Here is a 19,812-nt window from a genome sequence, read left to right as displayed (position 1 = left end):
CCCAGAATGCCACAGAGAAGCTGACGTTTCTCCTGGTCCAGGTGACTGAGGGTGTCAGTATGGAATGGGGCTCGCTCACTCAAATCACTCCTGTCCGTGGCTCACAAGCATCTGGACCTCAGGTCTTTGGTGTCAGGTTTTGGGATTTCTCCTCAACATTCAGAAGGGCAGTTGCTTCCTTCTCTATCAGAGTTACTGACTACATTTTATGCCCACTGTGGAGCCCAACATGGGGCTTGAACTCATGACCCTGAGATCAAGACCTGAGCTGAGATCAAGAGGCGGATGTTCAACTGACTGAACCACACAGGCGTCCCTGCATTTTGTATTTTTATTGCTGGCTGAAAGTTTAATTATCTAGACAGTGTTTGTTAGGCTTTTAATGCCCTTTTTGATAAACCTAATATTTGTATAGTGCACAACCTCACTGGGGTCTTTCAGATTCTGATACACCCTCTCTTGAATGGGGGGTGGGGCATGCCAAGTCACACACCCAATCCTGTCATTGTGCATAAACCTACCAAGATTGTTTTTTAACTTTTCTGTACCTTGAGCAGCTACAGAGGCTGGAGTGAAAGACGAGGAAGTTCATATGTAAATATGAATATGTGCACATACATGTGCATATTAATTCTTCATTTCCATGTGGTATGCTCCTCCAGCTTGGTACCCTTTCTGCTTTCTGTATTCCTTTATTATGTCCCGCTCTTTCCTTATTTTTACTTTTGATTTCTTCTTTCTCTTTACCCTTTTTTTTTAAGACCTCCTTTACTTTCCACAAATCTTTTTTTTAAAGATTTATTTATTTTATTTTTAATTTATTTTTTAATTTTTTTATTGTTACGTTAATCACAATACATTACATCATTAGTTTTTGATGTAGTGTTCCATGATTCATTGTTTGTGCATAACACCCAGTGCTCCACGCAAAATGTGCCCTCTTTAATACCCGTCACCAGGCTAACCCATCCCCCCACCCCCTTCCCCTCTAGAACCCTCAGTTTGTTTTTCAGAGGCCATTGTCTCTCATGGTTCGTCTCCCTCTCCAACTTACTCCCCTTCATTCTTCCCCTCCTGCTAACTTCTTCTTCTTTTTTCTTAACATATCTTGCATTATTTGTTTCAGAGGTACAGATCTGTGATTCAACAGTCTTGCACAATTCACTGCGCTCACCATAGCACATACCCTCCCCAATGTCTATCACCCAGCCACCCCCTCCCTCCCAACCCCCACCACTCCAGCAAACCTCAGTTTGTTTCCTGACATTAAGAATTCCTCATATCAGTGAGGTCATATGATACGTGTCTTTCTCTGATTGACTTATTTCACTCAGCATAACACCCTCCGGTTCCATCCATGTCGTTGCAAATGGTAAGATCTCATTCCTTTTGATGGCTGCATAATATTCCATTGTGTATATATACCACATCTTCTTTACCATTCATCTGCCGATGGACATCTTGGCTCTTTCCACAGTTTGGCTATTGTGGGCATTGCTGCTATAAACATTGGGGTGCACGTACCCCTTCGGATCCCTACATTTGTATCTTTGGGGTAAATACCCAGTAGTGCAATTGCTGGATCGTATGGAAGCTCTATTTTCAACTATTTGAGGAACCTCCAAACTGTTTTCCAGAGTGGCTGCACCAGCTTGCATTCCCACCAACAGTGTAGGAGGGTTCCCCTTTCTCCGCATCCCCGCCAACATCTGTCGTTTCCTGACTTGTTAATTTTAGCCATTCTGACGGGTGTGAGGTGGTATCTCATTGAGGTTTTGATTTGGATTTCCCTGATGCCCAGCGATGTTGAGCACTTTTTCATGTGTCTGTTGGCCGTTTGGATGTCTTCTTTGGAAAAATGTCTGTTCATGTCTTCTGCCCATTTCTTGATTGGATTATTTGTTCTTTGGGTGTTGAGTTTGATAAGTTCTTTATAGATTTTGGATACTAGCTCTTTATCTGATAGGTCATTTGCAAATATTTTCTCCCACTCTGTCGGTCGTCTTTTGGTTTTGTGGACTGTTTTTTTGCTGTGCAAAAGCTTTTTATCTTGATGAAATCCCAATAGTTCATTTTTGCCCTGGCTTCCCGTGCCTTTGGCAATGTTTCTAGGAAGAAGTCGGCTAGGTCGAAAAGGTTGCTACCTGTGTTCTCCTTTAGGATTTGGATGGACTCCTGTCTCACGTTTAGGTCTTTCAACCATTTGGAGTCTATTTTTGTGTATGGTGTAAGGAAATGGTCCAGTTTCATTCTTCTGCATGTGGCTGTCCAATATTCCCAACACCATTTGTTGAAGAGACTGTCTTTTTGCCATTGGACATTCTTTCCTGCTTTGTCAAAGATGAGTTGACCATAGAGTTGAGGGTCCATTTCTGGGCTCTCGATTCTGTTCCATTGATCTATGTGTCTGTTTTTGTGCCAGTACCATACTGTCTTGATGATGACAGCTTTGTAATAGAGCTGGAAGTCCGGAATTCTGATGCCACCGGCTTTGCTTTTCTTTTTCAACATTCCTCTGGCTATTCGGGGTCTCTTCTGGTTCCATACAAATTTTAGGATTATTTGTTCCATTTCTTTGAAAAAAGTGGATGGTATTTTGATGGAGATTGCATTGAATGTGTAGATTGCTCTAGGTAGCATTGACATCTTCACAATGTTGGTTCCCCCAGTCCATGAGCATGGAACGTTTTTCCATTTCTTTGTGTCTTCTTCAATTTCTTTCCTGAGTATTTTATAGTTTTCGGAGTACAGATCCTTTGCCTCCTTAGTTAAATTTATTCCTAGGTATCTTACGGTTTTGGGTGCAATTGTAAATGGGATCGACTCCTTCATTTGTCTCTCTTCTGTCTTGTTGGTGTATAGGAATGCCACTGATTTCTGTGCATTGATTTTATATCCTGCTACTTTACTGAATTCCTGTATGAGTTCTAGCAGTTTTGGGGTGGAGTCTTTTGGGTTTTCCACATACAGTATTATATCATCTGCAAAGAGTGACAGTTTGACTTCCTCTTTGCCGATTTGGATGCCTTTGATTTCTTTTTGTTGTCTGATTGCTGTGGCTAGGACTTCTAATACTATGTTGAATAGCAGTGGTGAGAGTGGACATCCCTGCCGCGTTCCTGACCTTAGGGGAAAAGCTCTCAGCTTTTCCCCATTGAGAATGACATTCGCTGTAGCTTTTTCATAGATGGCTTTTATGATATTGAGGTATGTACCCTCTATCCCTATACTCTGAAGAGTTTTGATCAAGAAAGGATGCTGTGCTTTGTCAAATGCTCTTTCTGCATCTATTGAGAGGATCATATAATTCTTGTTCTTTCTTTTATTAATGTATTGTATCACGTTGATTGATTTGCGAATGTTGAACCAGCCTTGCAGCCCAGGGATAAATCCCACTTGGTCGTGGTGAATAATCCTTTTAATGTACTGTTGGATCCTATTGGCTAGCATTTTGGTGAGAATTTTTGCATCCATGTTCATCAAGGATATTGGTCTGTAATTCTCCTTTTTGATGGGGTCTCTGTCTGGTTTTGGGATCAAGGTAATGGTGGCCTCATAAAATGAGTTTGGAAGTTTTCCTTCCATTTCTATTTTTTGGAACAGTTTCAGGAGAATAGGTATTAATTCTTCTTGAAATGTTTGGTAGAATTCCCCTGGGAGGCCAGCTGGCCCTGTGCTTTTGTTTGTTGGGAGATTTTTGATGACTGCTTCAATTTCCTTAGTGGTTATAGGTCTGTTCAGGTTTTCTATTTCTTCCTGGTTCAATTTTGGTAGTTGATACATCTCTAGGAATGCATCCATTTCTTCCAGGTTATCTAATTTGCTGGCATAGAGTTGCTCAGAATATGTTCTTATAATTGTTTGTATTTCTTTGGTGTTGGTTGTGATCTCTCCTCTTTCATTCATGATTTTGTTGATTTGGGTCATTTCTCTTTTCTTTTTGAGCAGTCTGGCCAGGGGTTGATCAATCTTGTTAATTCTTTCAAAGTACCAGCTCCTAGTTTCGTTGATCTGTTCTACTGTTCTTTCGGTTTCTAGTTCATTGATTTCTGCTCTGATCTTTATGATTTCTCTTCTCCTGCTGGGTTTAGGCTTTATTTGCTGTTCTTTCTCTAGCTCCTTTAGGTGTAGGTTTAGGTTGTGTATTTGAGACCTTTCTTGTTTCTTCAGAAAGGCTTGTATTACTGTATACTTTCCTCTTAGGACTGCTGTTGCTGTATCCCAAAGATTTTGAACACTTGTGTTTTCATTTTCATTGGTTTCCATGAATTTTTAAAATTCTTCTTTAATTTCCTGGTTGACCCATTCTTTCTTTAGTAGGATGCTCTTTAGCCTCTATGTATTTGAGTTCTTTCCGACTTTCCTCTTGTGATTGAGTTCTAGTTTCAAAGCATTGTGGTCTGAAAATATGCAGGGAATAATCCCAATCTTTTGGTACCGGTTGAGACCTGATTTGTGACCTAGGATGTGATCAATTCTGGAGAATGTTCCATGGGCACTCGAGAAGAATGTGTGTTCCATTGCTTTGGGATGGAATGTTCTGAATATGTCTGTGAAGTCCATTTGGTCCAGTGTTTCATTTGATGTGTTTATTTCCTTGTTGATCTTTTGCTTTGATGATGTGTCCATTTCAGTCAGGGGGGTGTTAAAGTGCCTATTATTGTATTGTTGTCAATGTGTTTCTTTGATTTTGTTACTAATTTCCTTATAAAATTGGCTGCTCCCATGTTAGGGGCATAGATATTTACAATTGTTAGATCTTCTTGTTGGATAGACCCTTTAAGTAGGATATAGTGTCTTTCCTCATCTCTTATTACAGTGTTTGTTTTAAAATCTAATTTGTCTGATATAAGGATTGCCGCCCCAGCTTTCTTTTGGTGTCCATTAGCATCGTAAATGGTTTTCCACCCCCTCACTTTCATTGTCGGGGTGTCTTTGGGTCTAAAATGAGTCTCTTGCAGACAGCAAATTGATGGGTCTTGTTTTTTAATCCAATCTGATAGCCTATGTCTTTTGATTCGGGCATTTAGCCCATTTACATTCAGGGTAACTATTGAAAGATATGAATTTAGTGCCATTGTATTGCCTGTAAGGTGACTGTGACTCTATATTGTCTGTGTTCCTTTCTGATCTGTGCTGCTTTTAGGCTCTCTCTTTGCTTAGAGGACCCCTTTCACTATTTCTTGGAGGGCTGGTTTCGTGTTTGCAAATTCCTTTAGTTTTTGTTTGTCCTGGAAGCTTTTTATCTCTCCTTCAATTTTCAGCGACAGCCTAGCTGGATATAGTATTCTTGGCTGCATATTTTTCTCCTTTAGTGCTCTGAAGATATCATGCCAGTCCTTTCTGGCCTGCCAGGTCTCTGTGGATAGGTCTGTTGCCAATCTAATGTTTCTACCATTGTAGGTTACATATCTCTTCTCCTGAGCTGCTTTTAGGATTTTCTCTTTGTCTCTGAGATTTGTAAGTTTTACTATTAGATGTCGGGGTGTTGACCTATTTTTATTGATTTTGAGAGGGGTCCTCTGTGCCTCCTGGATTTTGATGCCTGTTTCCTTCCCCACATTAGGGAAGTTCTCTGCTATTATTTGCTCCAGTATACCTTCTGCCCCTCTCTCTCTTTCTTCTTCTTCTGGGATCCCAATTATTCTAATGTTGTTTCGTCTTATAGTATCGCTTATCTCTCGAATTCTGCCCTCGTGATCCTTTAGTTGTTTCTCTCTCTTTTTCTCAGCCTCTTTATTTTCCATCATTTGGTCTTCTATATCGCTGATTCTCTCTTCTGCCTCATTTATCTTAGCAGTTAGTGCCCCCATTTTTGATTGCATCTCATTAATAGCCTTTTTGATTTCGACTTGGTTAAATTTTAGTTCTTTTATTTCTCCAGAAAAGGTTTCTCTAATAACTTCCACGCTTTTTTCAAGCCCAGCTAGTATCTTTAAAGTCATGATTCTGAACTCTAGGTCCGACATTGTACTAATATCCGTATTGAGTAGGTCCCTGGCAGACGGTACTACCTGTTGTTCTTTTTGCTGAGGTGATTTTTTTCGTCTTGTCATTTTGTCCAGAGGAGAATAAAGGAATGAGAGAAAAAATGCTAACAGGTTAACAACGTCCCCAGCAAATATACTCTATACAAATCAGAAAAGACCTGAAACCAGGGGAAAAGAAAGGCAAAGAAAGGAAAAAGAAAGAGGAGAAAAAAAAAAGAAAAAGATAAAAACAAACAAAAACAGAACAAAACAATAAAAAACGGAATATGATCAAATATGATCAGGCTAGTGCATAGATCAGTGCCACACACTGGATTTTGGGTGTATTTTGGTCTGTTAGAAGAAAGTGCCTGCTAAAATTTTAAAGGAAGAAAGACTTATATATGTACAAAATAAGGGTTGATACTATGAAGGGATGGAAGGTGACTGTAAAGATGAAAATTATAAAAGATTTTATAAAAGGAATTGATAAGATAAGTTGTTTGAAAAAAGAAAGAAGGTTTAAAAAACAAAAAAGGGAGAGAATGTGATTAGGCAGGCGACTAGAACAAAGCCATACACCAGTGATTTAGGGTATATTTTGATCTGTTAGAAGAAACTGTATCTCAAAATTTTAGAGAGAACAACTTATATATATATGCCAAAAATAAGGGTAACTACTATGAAGGGATAAAATATGACTCTAAAAAAGAAAAATAAAAAAAAAATTTTTTTAAAAAGGGATTGATAAGATGTGGTTGAAAAAGGGAAAAAGAAAAATTAAAAAACCAATTAAAAAAATTAACTTTGAAAAACTAATGAATCATGGTAAAAAAGCCATGAATTCTATGTGCAGTATTCCCCTAGCGCTGGAGTTCTCCCGTTCTCCTTGGTCGGTAAACGTGGTCTTGGCTTGCTGGCTGTTCGTGCTGATCTTCTGGGGGAGGGGCCTGTTGCCGTGGTTCCCAAATGTCTTTGCCGGAGGCGGAATTGCCCTGCCCTTGTCGGTCCGGGCTAAGCAAGCTGCTCGGGTTTGCTCTCAGGAGCTTTTGTTCCCTGCAAGCTCTCGGTACAGCCTTGGAGGACCAGGGTGAACATGGCGGCCTCCCAATCTCCACCCGGAGGAGCTGAGAACTCGGGGCCCCGCTCCTCAGTGCGCCCCCAGAGAAAAGCAGTCACTCCCGTGTCCCCGGTCTCCGGCCGCACTCCGTGCTCACCCGGCCTGTGACCGAGTGTTTCTATCTCTGGCACCCGACCCTGTGTGGAGTCCCCAAACCCAGCAGATCCCCGCGGTGCGCTCCCGCACCGCTCCTCCCGGGGGAGGAAGGGGAGTCTCCCCGGCTCTGCCGCTTGTTGGGTCCCTGCTGGAGGAGCAGTGGCCCGACTGGGCCGCGGATCACAGTTCATGGCCACCCCGAGCTGAGAGCCTGCGCCTCGGCTCCGTCTCTGCAGCCGGCTTCCCCGCTCCGATCCCTGGGAGCTCTGGCGCACTCAGGCTCCCCCGGTCTTTCTGTGACCCCGAGGGTCCTGAGACCACACTGTCCCGCGGGGGTTCCACCCCCCGCTTAGCCACTGGAGCCACGTCCCTCCGCGGAGCCGACTTCCAAAAGGTCCGATTTTGTGCTCCGCGGCTCTAGCACTTGCCAGAAGCGGCCGACGGAGGCCCCCTCCCCCGCCATCTATCCTCCCGAATATCGCCTCGGGTTCACTTCTCCGCACGTCCTACCTTCCAGAAAGTGGTCGCTTTTCTGTTCAGAGAGTTGTCACTGTTCTTATCTTCGTTCTCCTGTTGAGTTCGTAGGTGTTCAGAATGGTTTGATCCCTATTCAGCTGAATTCCTGAGACCAGGCGAAATCCAGGTCTCCTACTCCTCTGCCGTCTTGCTCCGCCCCTACTTTCCACAAATCTTAAAGTGGTAAATATCCTGAATCACAGTTAACCATCAGGATCAGATTGTTGTTAGAAAGCCATTCAACTTCCTTCCCCACCCCACCCACCCCCACTGCATTGGAAACCCTGGTTGTATTTCCAACAAAACCCCTCCCATCTGGCCTTACTCCGCATCTCCTGGTTTTACAGAAAAGTGAGGATAAAGGACTCTGCTGCAGGTTGTTCTTTGATTTTTAAGAAGATTGTTGTCCTGGCTGTCTTGATTGTCCCCAGTCTCCTTGGATTCTGTGGAGTATAACAGAGGAGGGAGGAGAAGCCGTGCTCCCTTAGTGGTTATCCTTGAGGCATTTAGAATGTGCCTGTTTTGTTTCCTTGCAGACATACCCCTCTTATATCTATTCTGTGAGAGAAATAAGCAGTTTCCCCTCCTATTCAATAAATGTTTATTGTTGTGTTCAATATTGAGAAAAATGCAGAAATAGTCCTGATGGGGTAGATTCATCTAGAAGGGTTAGCAAGAGAATGTAGCGTGCAATCAAGAGGTGCTGAGTCAAAGGTCAGAAAGATTTGGAGTGGGAGAGTGGAATGATCATGAGGACAATGATAGATGTGTAAACTCAGTGCAGTGGGAGCCCCCTCGACTCCATTTTATAGGAGCACAGATCAGTCAAGAGAAGGTAAGAGATTTGCCCAAGTTTGGCACAGTAGAACCCATTTGAATCCAGGCACTGCCCAGTCCCGAACTGGCCATGGCCAGATACAAAGAACTCCAGAATGCTCTGAAATTCTCTTTCCTTTCCTTTTGTTGCTTGAGAAGTGTCGTGGAGGAGGTGCAACTTGAAAGGGAGCCTTTGAGAGTAGTTCAGAGTTAAATAGGAAGAAGAGCAGACAGTCTGTAGGAAGGAGACCAAGCATGCACAGGTGGGAGTGGATGTTGTTTGCACAGTGAGTGGGAATAGGGGCACTTTGTAGAAGGGAGTGTGTGTTGTGGAGTTTGGTGGAAAGTCAGGTGCTGGGGGAGACTGGCAGACTGGCGTTAGGGAGCCATGGAAACGTAGCCCAGGCATTGAGAATGTGGTCTGACAGGCAATGAGGAGTTACTGCAGGCCCTTGAAAAGCAGAAGTGGGGTTTCTAGGTACAGTTGCCTTTGGAACAGCATGTTAGCCGCTGTGTATGGGTAGATTGAAAAGGGGCAGCCTAGAATGTAGGCGGCCTGCAAAGAGAGTAGAAGGCAAATCTGGCTGAGCCTCTGGATTTTTAGGCAGATTTGGGCAGCTAGGTAATGGTTTTCTTTGTCACTGTACCTCTTTGATTCATCCTAAGCTGTGCATTTGAGCAAGGAACACAGCCTTCTCCAACTGAAAAGGTATAAAAGTAACCATACAGCCCTTAGCGAAAACTGCTGCATACGCATTTAGGCTAAAAAAGGAGTAAGTTGTAATGAGTAGAATGTGATGAGGGATTATATTAGGGTAGCAATGGTACATATCTATCCTTGCCATTCTAAGAATAAATAAGTCATAAAAAGTTCCTAAATATGATGAAAAGCTAGGAAAATTGGAAAGAAACTTTATAATTATTTTCAGGTATGACTCTGTGGAAACCCCCAAAACCCTGAAAAATAAATAATAATAGTTTATCAGGGTTACCCCATTCAGAAGAAAGGAGTGAATATATTAGATGCAGTAGATTTCAGATCAAGGAAAATTTCGGGGATACAAAAAGACAATACATAATGATAAAAAAGTTCCATTCATCAAAGAAGACCTAATAAACCTAAGTGTGTATGCACCCTGAGAATAGAGGTTCAAAATACATGCAGAAAGAAGTGATAGAGCTGAAAGGAGTTCCACCGTTCTACATGGGAACTTCAATACACCACTCTCAGTTGTTGATAAAATTAGTAGACAGCAAATTAACAAGAATATAGAAGAACCAAATAACACTATAAAGGAACTGGATCTGATTGACATTTGTAGAACACTCCACCCAGTAACAAGAGAATGTATTTTCTTTAAGTAAACTCCAAGCCCAGCATAGAACCCAATGCAGGGCTTAAACTTACGACCCTGAGATCATGACCTGAGCTGAGATCAAGAGTCGGACACTCAACCAACTGAGCCACCCAGGTGCCCCAAGAATGCATATTCTTTTCAAGTGCCCCTGAGACACTCAAGTTTGACCATACCTGGGTCGTAAAATAAATCTTAAAACATTTGAAATCATATAAAGTACGATTGAATTCAAGTAGAAACCAGTAACAGATAACTAAAAAATCCCGATGTTAAATGATACATTTCATTTCTAAATAATCCAGAAACCAAAGAGGAGATTTCATGGAAAATTTAAAAATACTTTGAATGAATATGAAAACACAACACATCAAAATTTGTGGGATTCCCCTAAACTTAGAGGGACATTAATAGCCTTAAATGCTTATATTACAAGAACAGTCGCTTTCTGGTGGTGACGACTTCCCCCACGGAAACATGCCCCTCATGAAGGACCTCCTGTACCCATCCCTGGAAGAGAAGAGAAAGCACAAGAAGAAGTGCCTGATGTAGAGCCCCAACTCCTACTTCATGGATGTGAAGTGCCTGGGATGATACAAAGTCACCACCATCTTTAGCCACACACAAATGATAGTTTTGTGTTTGCTGCTCCACTGTCCTCTGCCAGCCCACAGGAGGAAAAGCAAGGCTTACAGAAGGATGCTCCTTCAGATGAAAGCAGCACTAAAAGCACCATGAATCAACATGAGTGGGAAACTATCCCAATAAACAGATTTTGGATACCAAAAAAAAAAAAAAAAGAAAAGAAGAACAGTCTCTAATCAATAATCTAAGCTTTTACCTTAAGAAAATAGAAAAAATATAAAATAAAACCAAATTAAACAGAAAGACGTGATAAAGAATAAAGAGATGATTGGTAATCAATGAAATAGCAAAGTAATAGAGAGGATAAATGAAGCTGAAAGATGATGTTCTGAAAAGATCAATACAGTTGATCTAACAAAACCAAGTAGGGAAAAAAATAAGACAGAGATGACCACTATCAGGAATAAAAGAGGATATCACTACAGACTCGACAAGTCATTAAAAGGATTAAAAAATACTACAGACAACTCTGCACGTAACTTGCACAACTTAAACTGTACTTATTCTTTGAAAGCCACAGACTACCAAAATTCACCAAAGAGACAGATAACTGGAATAGTCTTACATCTATAAAGAAATTGAATTCTTTCCAAAAACAAAACTGCAGGTCCAGATGGTTTCACTGGTGAATTCTACAAAACATTTAAAGAAATAACATCAGTTCTACACAATTTTGTTCAGAAAATAGAAGAGAACCCTCCCTGCCTAGTTTGTGAAGGACACAGCATTACCCTGATAACAAAACCAGGCATAGACATTACAAGAAAACCACAGACCACAGGCCTCATGAATGTAAATGCAAAAGTCCTCAAAATATCAGCAAATCAAATGCAGCAATATATAAAAAGAATAATACACTATGACCAAGTAGGGTTTATCTCAGGAATATGTGATTGGTCCAAATTCACAAATCAATGTAACCTCCCACATTAAATGACAGAAGAAAAAACAAATACTCATATCAACTGGTACAGCAAAAGCATATGACCAAAAAAAAAAAAAAAAGACGAAAGTAAAATCTATTCATGATTAAATATCTTCTCAAACTAGAAATATTAGGAACTCGAATTGTATATAAAATAAAATACTGAGGAATCTATGACAAAGCTCCTAGAACTCGTAAGTGAAATTATCAAAGTCTCAAGTTGCAAAATGAACTTAAAAAAAGTCAGTTGTATTTTTATATACTTGCAGTGAACAATTGGAAGTAAGATTTAGAAAACAAACTTTAGATAAATCTAGTAAAACATATGCAGGATCCGTATACTGAAAACTATAAAACAGTGATGAAAGAAATTAAAGATCTAAATAAATAGGGAGACAGATTGTATTCAAGATTGCAAGGCTCAATTTAGTTATGTCAGTTCTCCCTTGTATTGATCTGTAGGTTTAATGCAATTTCAATAAAAATTTCAGCAAGATATTTTTGTAGATACAGATAATCTAACTAAAATTTTCATGGAAGGGCAAAGGAACTAGAGTATTGAAAACAATTTTGAAAAAGAAGAATATCATTGGAGGGATCACACTACCCAATTTTAATAATTACTGTGAAGCTACTATAATCATCATCTAAGGTATTGATGAAGACATATACACTTAGATCAGTTGAACAGAAGAGAGAATCCAGAAAAAGACTCACACAAATTTGGTCAGTTGATTTTGGGCAAAGACGCAGAGGTAGTTGGATGGAGAAATTATTGTCTTTTCAACAAATGGTGTTGGAACAATTAGACCTCACATAAATCATGTAGCATGTCGTGTTTTGTGTCTGGCTTCTCTCAATGTATTACTTTTGATATTCATCCATGTTGTTGTATGTGTCTTCCTCTTTAGTATTCCCCTTGCTCAACTATCACCATAATTTATTATTCACCTACTGCTGGACATTTGGATTATTTCCAGTTTTAGGCTTTTCTCAAAAAATATGCTCTGAACATTCTTATATATTTTTGTGAACATATGCTTTTGTTTCTTTGGATACATACCCACGAGTATGAATGTTGGTCAATTTTTAAAAAACTGTCAAACATTTTTCCAAAGTGTTTGTATCACTTTACACCCACCAGTTATGTATGAGTCCACTTACTCTCTTACCTGTATCAATACTTGGTATTGCCAGTCCTTTGGATTTTTATCACTTACTGGGTGTGTAGTGGTATCTCATTTGGGTTTATTTTGCATTTCACTAACAAGAAAAGATGTCAAAACCTTTTCCTGAGCTTATTGGGCATTCAGATACCTGAACCAAGAGTTGGATGCTTAACTGACTGAGCCACCCAGGCACCCCCTGACTATTTAGATATAAAACTGAAGACATGATCCATGAAAGAAATAACTGATAAGCTGGACTTTATGAAAATTAAATTTTCTGCTCTGCAGAAGTTCTCTTGACAGTGTGAAATGTCTGTATAATCTTTTGTGCATACTTAGATTCTGTGACTCTTCATTATTGATTTGTAGGGGTTATTTATATATTCTGGAAGAAGTCCTTTTTTACATTATTAAGAATGCATTCTGCTAGTTGTTTGCTTTTTCCACTTTCTTAATGTCTTTTGATGGACAGAAGCTTTTAATTTTGACAAAATGAAAGTTACCATTTTTATTATCTTAACAATGTCAAGAGAACAAGAAGAAGAACCACAGACTGGGAGAAAATATTTGCAAAAGACGCATTTGATAAAGGACTGTTATCCAAGATATATAAAGAACTGTTAAAACTCAACAATAGAGAAAACAACCCCGTGAAATAATGGGACCAAAGATCTTAACAGACACCTCACCAAAGTAGATATATAGATGGCAAATGAGCATATGAAAAGATTCTTCATGTCACAGGTTATTAGGGAAATGTGAATTAAACAATAGTGAGATACCACTACATACCTGTTAGAATAGTCAAAAAGAGAAAGAAGCCAATCTGGAAAGGCTACATATTATGGTTCCAACTATCTGATATTCTGGAAAAGGCAAAACTATGGAGGTAGTAAAAAGATCAGTGGTTGCTAGGTATTTGGAGGAGGAGGAGGAGGGATGAATAGGCAGAGCACAGAGTGGTTTTTTTTTTTTTTAGTTTTTTTTAATACTTTTTTATTATGTTAATCACCATACATTACATCAATTAGTTTTTGATGTCGTGTTCCATGATTCATTGTTTGTGCATAACACCCAGTGCTCCACGCAGAACGTGCCCTCTTTGATATCCATCACCAGGCTAACCCATCCCCCCACCCCCCTCCCCTCTAGAACCCTCAGTTTGTTTTTCAGAGTCCATCGTCTCTCATGGTTCGTCTCCCCCTCCGACTTACTCCCCTTCATTCTTCCCCTCCTAAGGCAGTGAAAGAACGCTGTATGTTACTATGATGATGGATACATGTCATCATCGAGTTGGGCCTTTGTCCAAACTCAGAATATACAATACCAAGAATGAATCTTAATGTAAACTATGGACTTTGGATGCTAATGATGCATCAGTGTAGGTTCATCAGCTGCAACAAATGTACCACTCTTTATTCCTAACAACATCTGCTGCACTACACGGATAGATTTTGCTTTCTGTTTTCTTTCATCCACTTAACTCAGAATCTGCCTTGGTAAAATCTACAACTTAGTGTGATTCTCTAACATAGAGTACTGCTCTGTCTGGCAATCGCTCTTGACAATGGATAATCACCAACAGGTTGTTTCTTGGGAGGGCGTGATTGTCTTTGTGATAAAATGAATCTTCAGAGTCCCAGATTCCCTTAATACTTTTAATCAACTTGACCATCAAACGCTCTTGAAGTACTTCCTATGACTTTTGTGCCTGCACCTAAGGAGATAAACCCTGCTGGAGGAAGTGTTTCCACAAGGCAGGTTGGTTCTGTGAGTTTACCACCCAACTCCAGTGGGCCCCCATTGGTGCCTCTGAATCCTACCATTTACCAGATCAATTCGTTCATTCTCCAAAACAATGGTATTCCTTTCTTTTTCCACTTCCCTCAAACTTCCGCCTTCCAACACTTTCTCTCACGGCCACCCTCACCTATTTTCTAGAGGAAATTGAAGCTCCATTAGATGGATGGGACAACCTCATTTTCCATTGGGAAGTCAAAGATCATCTAAATCTCTAAAGATTTCTCTCTGCCTAATGGAGGAGGTGTCCTCTTTTCTGTTTTTTTCCTATCCTTCAGTCTCTGCTCTGGGTCATATCTCCTCCTGAACCTTTTCAGGCAAGCAAGTATCCCTTCTCTCTCCTGTATATTCAATTCCTCTTTCAACTAGTTGGTTCCACCAACATTTGAACATGTTTGGTCCCTTCTGTCTCAGCAACAAAACTTCCCTTGACCCTCTCCAACCCCCACTTACCTCTCCTGTCCAGATTTTTTGGAAAGACTTGTTTGTATTCAATGTCTCCATTACTTTGCCTCACATTCACTCTGTATCCCACCTTATCTGGCTTCTGGCCTTGTTCCTTACCCACACCATTCTGCCTGAACTCAGTAAGGTACCAAAGAGGCAGCAGATTCCATATTGCTAAATTTCACGGGCATCTTTGAGTCTTTATTATTTTTTCAGCAGCAGTTGGTATTGTTGATCACTTTTTCTCGAAAGGCTTTTTTATCCTCCTTGGCTTCAGTGATACCATATTCTGCTGGGGCTCTTCCTGTTTTTCTGGCCATTCCTTATCTGTCTCCATTGCAGGAAATAATGGATTTCCTCATGGATCGTTCTATAATCTCTCCCTATGCAATTTCCTTCATGCCCTTGGCTTCGGTGATCATTCTGCGCAGATGACTCACACTTCTCATAGTCCTCTTTGAGCTGCAAATAGCAGATCCACAGGACTTTCTATGCCATGGAGAAGAGTTTGAATTTTGAGCAAAGAAGTAGTAGGATTTTACTGTCTTTTTAAAAAGATCAGTCGTCTTCTTGCTGTGTGCAGAATAAATAGAGGCAAGAGTGGAAGCAGGGAAACCTCTTACGAGGTTAATATCCAGAAAAGAAGTCATGGGGACATCTCCAGTGGAATCTTCAAAGGTGTACCTCATACTCAACGTTTCCAAGGCTTATTTCATAATCTTCTACCTGGGCTTCCCTACTGTAGTGTGTGCAATCACCATCTGTCCAGTTGGACTGGTCAGATACCTTGACCCCACCTGTCTTAGTAGTTGGGGCTACTGTAATAAAATACCATAGACTGGGTGGCTTATAAACAACAGAAATTTATTTCTTACAGTTCTGGAGGCTGCAAACCCAAGACCGAGATACTAGCCTGGTCAGGTTCTGGTGAGCACCCTCTTCCTGGGTCACAGGTGGCACCATTTTGCTATGTCCACACATGGTGGGGCTAAGGATCTCTTTGGAACCTCTTTTTATAAGAACATTAATCTCATTCATGAAGACTCCACCCTCATGACCCAAGCACCTCCCAGAGGCTCCACCTCCTAATACTATCACCTTTGAGACTTAGGATTTCAACATAGGAATTTTGCAGGGACACAGGCATTCAAACCATCATACCACCTCTTCCTTCCAATTCGCCGTCATGTACTCTGGTCTCTTCTCACTGTTTCTTACACAGTAGCTTTTTTTTTTTTTTAAGATTTTATTTTATTTATTTGACAGAGATAGTGAGAGAGGAAACACAGCAGGAGGAGTGGAAGAGGGAGAAGCAGGCTTCCCGCTGAGCAGGGAGCCCGACGCGGGACTCGATCCCAGGACCCCGGGATCATGACCTGAGCCGAAGGCAGACGCTTAACGACTGAGCCACCCAGGCACCCCTCTTATACAGTAGCTTTAATAGTCTTCAAAATGCAGATCTGATGTCATCCCCAGGCTATTATTACTATTATTTTTTTAGTGCTGTTTACATCACTCCGAAGGTAATGACTAAAAGCTTTACAATGTCCATATAAGGTTCTTCACAGTCTGGTCTTGATGTACCTCTGAAACCTCCTTTCCTTCCTTCCTCCTTTTGCTTCTGCACTTTTCTGCCTTCTGCTTGCCCTGCTCTCTGCCCCCCGATCCCTGTTGCCAACGCATCTGCTATTGTTCTAGAATCTTGGCTAAAATATCATTTTTGGTGAAGATTTCCCATGGTGTTTGACCCTAGTTTTTTTAGGCTTCTCTTAGTTCCCAAATATATACTCATTTATAGAGTAATTTGATTACTATCTTTTTATGACATTAAGGTTTTCATCAGAGTTCTCCGGAGAAACAGAACCAATAGGATGTATGCATGTAGACAAGAGAGAGATTTATTTTAAGGAATTGGCACATGTGATGGTGGGATCTGGCAAGTCTGAAATCTGTAGGGCAGGCTGGCAGGCTGGAGACACAAGGGATAGTTGATATTGCAGTCTTGAGTCTGAAGGCAGTCTGGAGGCAGAATTCATTCTTCCTCAGGGAACCTCAGTCTTTTCTCTAAAGACCTTCGACTGATTGGAGGAGGCTCACCCACATTATGGAGGGTGCTGTAGGCTGAATGTTTGTGTTCTCCCAAAATTCATGTGTTAAGACCTATTCCCCCGTGTGTTGGTATTTGGAGGTGGAACCATTGGGAGGTGACAGGAGATGAGGGTGGAGCGATCATAATGGGATTATTGCTCTTATAAAAGAGACCCCAGAGAGATTCCTGTCCTCTTCTAGAACATGAGGACAACCAGGAAGTGGGTCCTCACCAGACATGGAATCTGCTGACACCTTGATCATGGACTTCTAGCCTCCAGAACTGTGAGAAATAAATTTCTCTTGTTTGTAGGGCCATCTAGTCTATGGTATTATGTTATAGCAGCCCACATGGACCAAGACAGAGCATAATCTGCTTTACTTAAAGTCTACTAATTTAAATGTTATTCACATCTAAAAAGTACCTTCAACACCTCAACTGATGTTTGACCCAAAACTGGATACCATTGCCTAGCCAAGTTGACACATAAAATTAACCATCACAGGGACCATGTCTGTCTTAGCCCAACATTGTATGATCAGTAGAAGGCTCTCAGTAAATATTGATTGAATGGGTTTGGGAGTGTTGGAGTTCTAGATTTTTCTACCTGTAGCCAACACCAGTGGGGGTAATGCATTTCATAGCTGCATGCACTATTCTTCAGAGTCATTCTTTGCATTCATTCTAAAATACTTTTCTGCTAAACACTTTTTTGATACAAGAAATATCTCTAATTTTTGACAAATTTGCTTCTTTGTAATTCATGTAGTCCCTCTTAGCTTGTTACTTTTTTTAAAAAGGATTTATTTATTTGAGAGAGAGCAGGCATAAGCATGCAAGGGGAGAGGCAAAGGGAGAGGGAGAGAATCCTCAAGCAGACTCCCCGCTGAGTGCAGAGCCTGATGTCGGACTCAATCCCATGACCCTAAGTTCATGACCTGAGCTGAAATCAAGAGTCAGATGCTTAACGGACTGAGTCACCCAGGCACCCTTCTTAGCTTGTTTCTTTACAGATTTTCTTAAGGAGTCTCATAAGGAAGCTTTATCAGCCATTTGACTTAACCATTTGATTTACTCTTCTCTGGTCTTCCTCTTTGTGTCTTTTTCCTGTTTTCTTGGGTGTAGTAACCAGAGCCAACTTTGCCCCTATGTAACTGGACCATGACTTTATTTGAGGAGATAATTGCATTTTTGTTTCCCAATGCACTTCGATTTTATTGGCCATTTTGGCTACAGAAGCACATTGTGCTGAATTTTCTGTTTCTAAAACCTAACTTATTCTGGCCCTGTCTCCAGAGTTTTCTATTTCTGTCATTGGTGCCAGACAGTGAGACAAGAATGCTTGGAGTCATCCTTGACTTTTCCACCCCCACCGTTCCCATTCAATTACAAGATTTTCTTGGTTCTTTCTTGAAAATTTGGTCCCTCAAAATTGATCCTTTTATTTTTCCATTTCTTCCAACAAGCCTTCATGAGCTCATGCATAATAATAGATCTATTATTGGTTGTTTCTACCACTATATTCTCCCATCCCAACTTCAGCCTGCTGTAGCCAGCAATGCCAGGTGAATCTTCTTAAGTATTAGCTTGAGTAGACTTTCTTCTCCCAACTCCTGACACTCAGTCACACACTTTATTTCCTTGCTTTATTGGGCCTTTAATGCAGAGGGTTATGTTCATCTAACTTTTTAGATCATGGCATATATCATTATTTAATCCCCTTTTGGCGCTTTCTCCATAGAGTTTGAATGTATTGTCTTTAGTCTCTGTATATTCTCATAAGCTGTGTCTTGTCATTTAGGGTATTTACATGAATTGTACTCTAGGTCTCATTTCGTTTTATATATATCACCACTTTTCAGATCTGTCCATGGTACAGCGTGGACATACTCTCCAGTGCTTATGATTGCTGCTTTTCTTTTATTCGCATCACTCCTTGTACTTATTAGAGTTTAGTACTTTTCTATGTAGAGACCTAATATATTGGTTAATTTCTATATATTTCATGGTTTATATCATTCTTGTGATTGACATATTATTAGGGTATATTTTATAGTTGGGTTTTGCTGCAGTAATGAGATGGATGTTTTATAGATTATCCTATGTCAGCAACCTTGATGGAGTCTCTTATCTCATAGTTGGCTGTGTACGAACTTAATATTACACCGAACTGTATGGTGTTACTGATATTTGACCATTTTTGCCTACAGCATTACAAAAACTAATTTCAAATGGTTCAACCTAAAAATGATTATATTTTTTATTTTTAAATTTAAATTTTTCAAAAATGATTATATTATTTGCAGATGATAGTTTTTTCCTCTCGTTTTATACCTTGTATTTCTTTTCTCTCTCTAGATGTTTTAGAAGTTTTAGACCATGTTAAATAGCGCTGCTAGTGAGTACTGTAGAGCTTTCCTGTTTAACTATATTTGTCCTAGGCTTTTGGTTCATGTGTAGATACTCTATCTAAAGTTTAAGAAGTTCCTTCTTTTCCTAGTTTGCAATGAAATATTTTCATTAAAAAAAAAAAACAAATCTCAAATAGATACTGAATTATGTGGTCTTTATCCATTGAGATAGTCCTATAATTTTTCTCCTTATATATACGTGTAGTTCATGAAATTGACAGATGATTTTTAGGTTGAATCATCTTGGCGTTACTGGGATAAAGACTATTTAATTATATATTTTCAAAATATGCCATTGCATTTGTCTAGTTAATATTTTATTTTGGGTTTTTATCTTACATTCATAAGGAAACTGGTCTCTAACTCTATTTTCTTATAATCCTTTTGTGGCTTAGAAATCAAGTTTGCAAGGGGTGCCTGGGTGGCTCGGTCGTGAAGTGTCTGCCTTTGGCTC

General features: G+C 40.1%; 1 pseudogene; it reads left to right on the top strand.

The window, feature by feature from the left end:
• The first annotated feature begins 10,349 nt into the window (after positions 1-10,349).
• LOC114197853 (small ribosomal subunit protein eS27-like pseudogene) lies at positions 10,350-10,599 on the top strand (annotated as a pseudogene).
• The last annotated feature ends 9,213 nt before the right edge of the window (positions 10,600-19,812 follow it).

This window comes from Eumetopias jubatus, unplaced genomic scaffold (assembly GCF_037043125.1).
Source record: "Eumetopias jubatus isolate StellerSeaLion01/CBP00866 unplaced genomic scaffold, mEumJub1_p1.0 scaffold_10, whole genome shotgun sequence".
Taxonomy (NCBI): Eukaryota; Metazoa; Chordata; class Mammalia; order Carnivora; family Otariidae; genus Eumetopias; species Eumetopias jubatus.
Note: the sequence above shows the minus strand (reverse complement) of the source record. Positions and strands in the feature narration are given on the sequence as shown.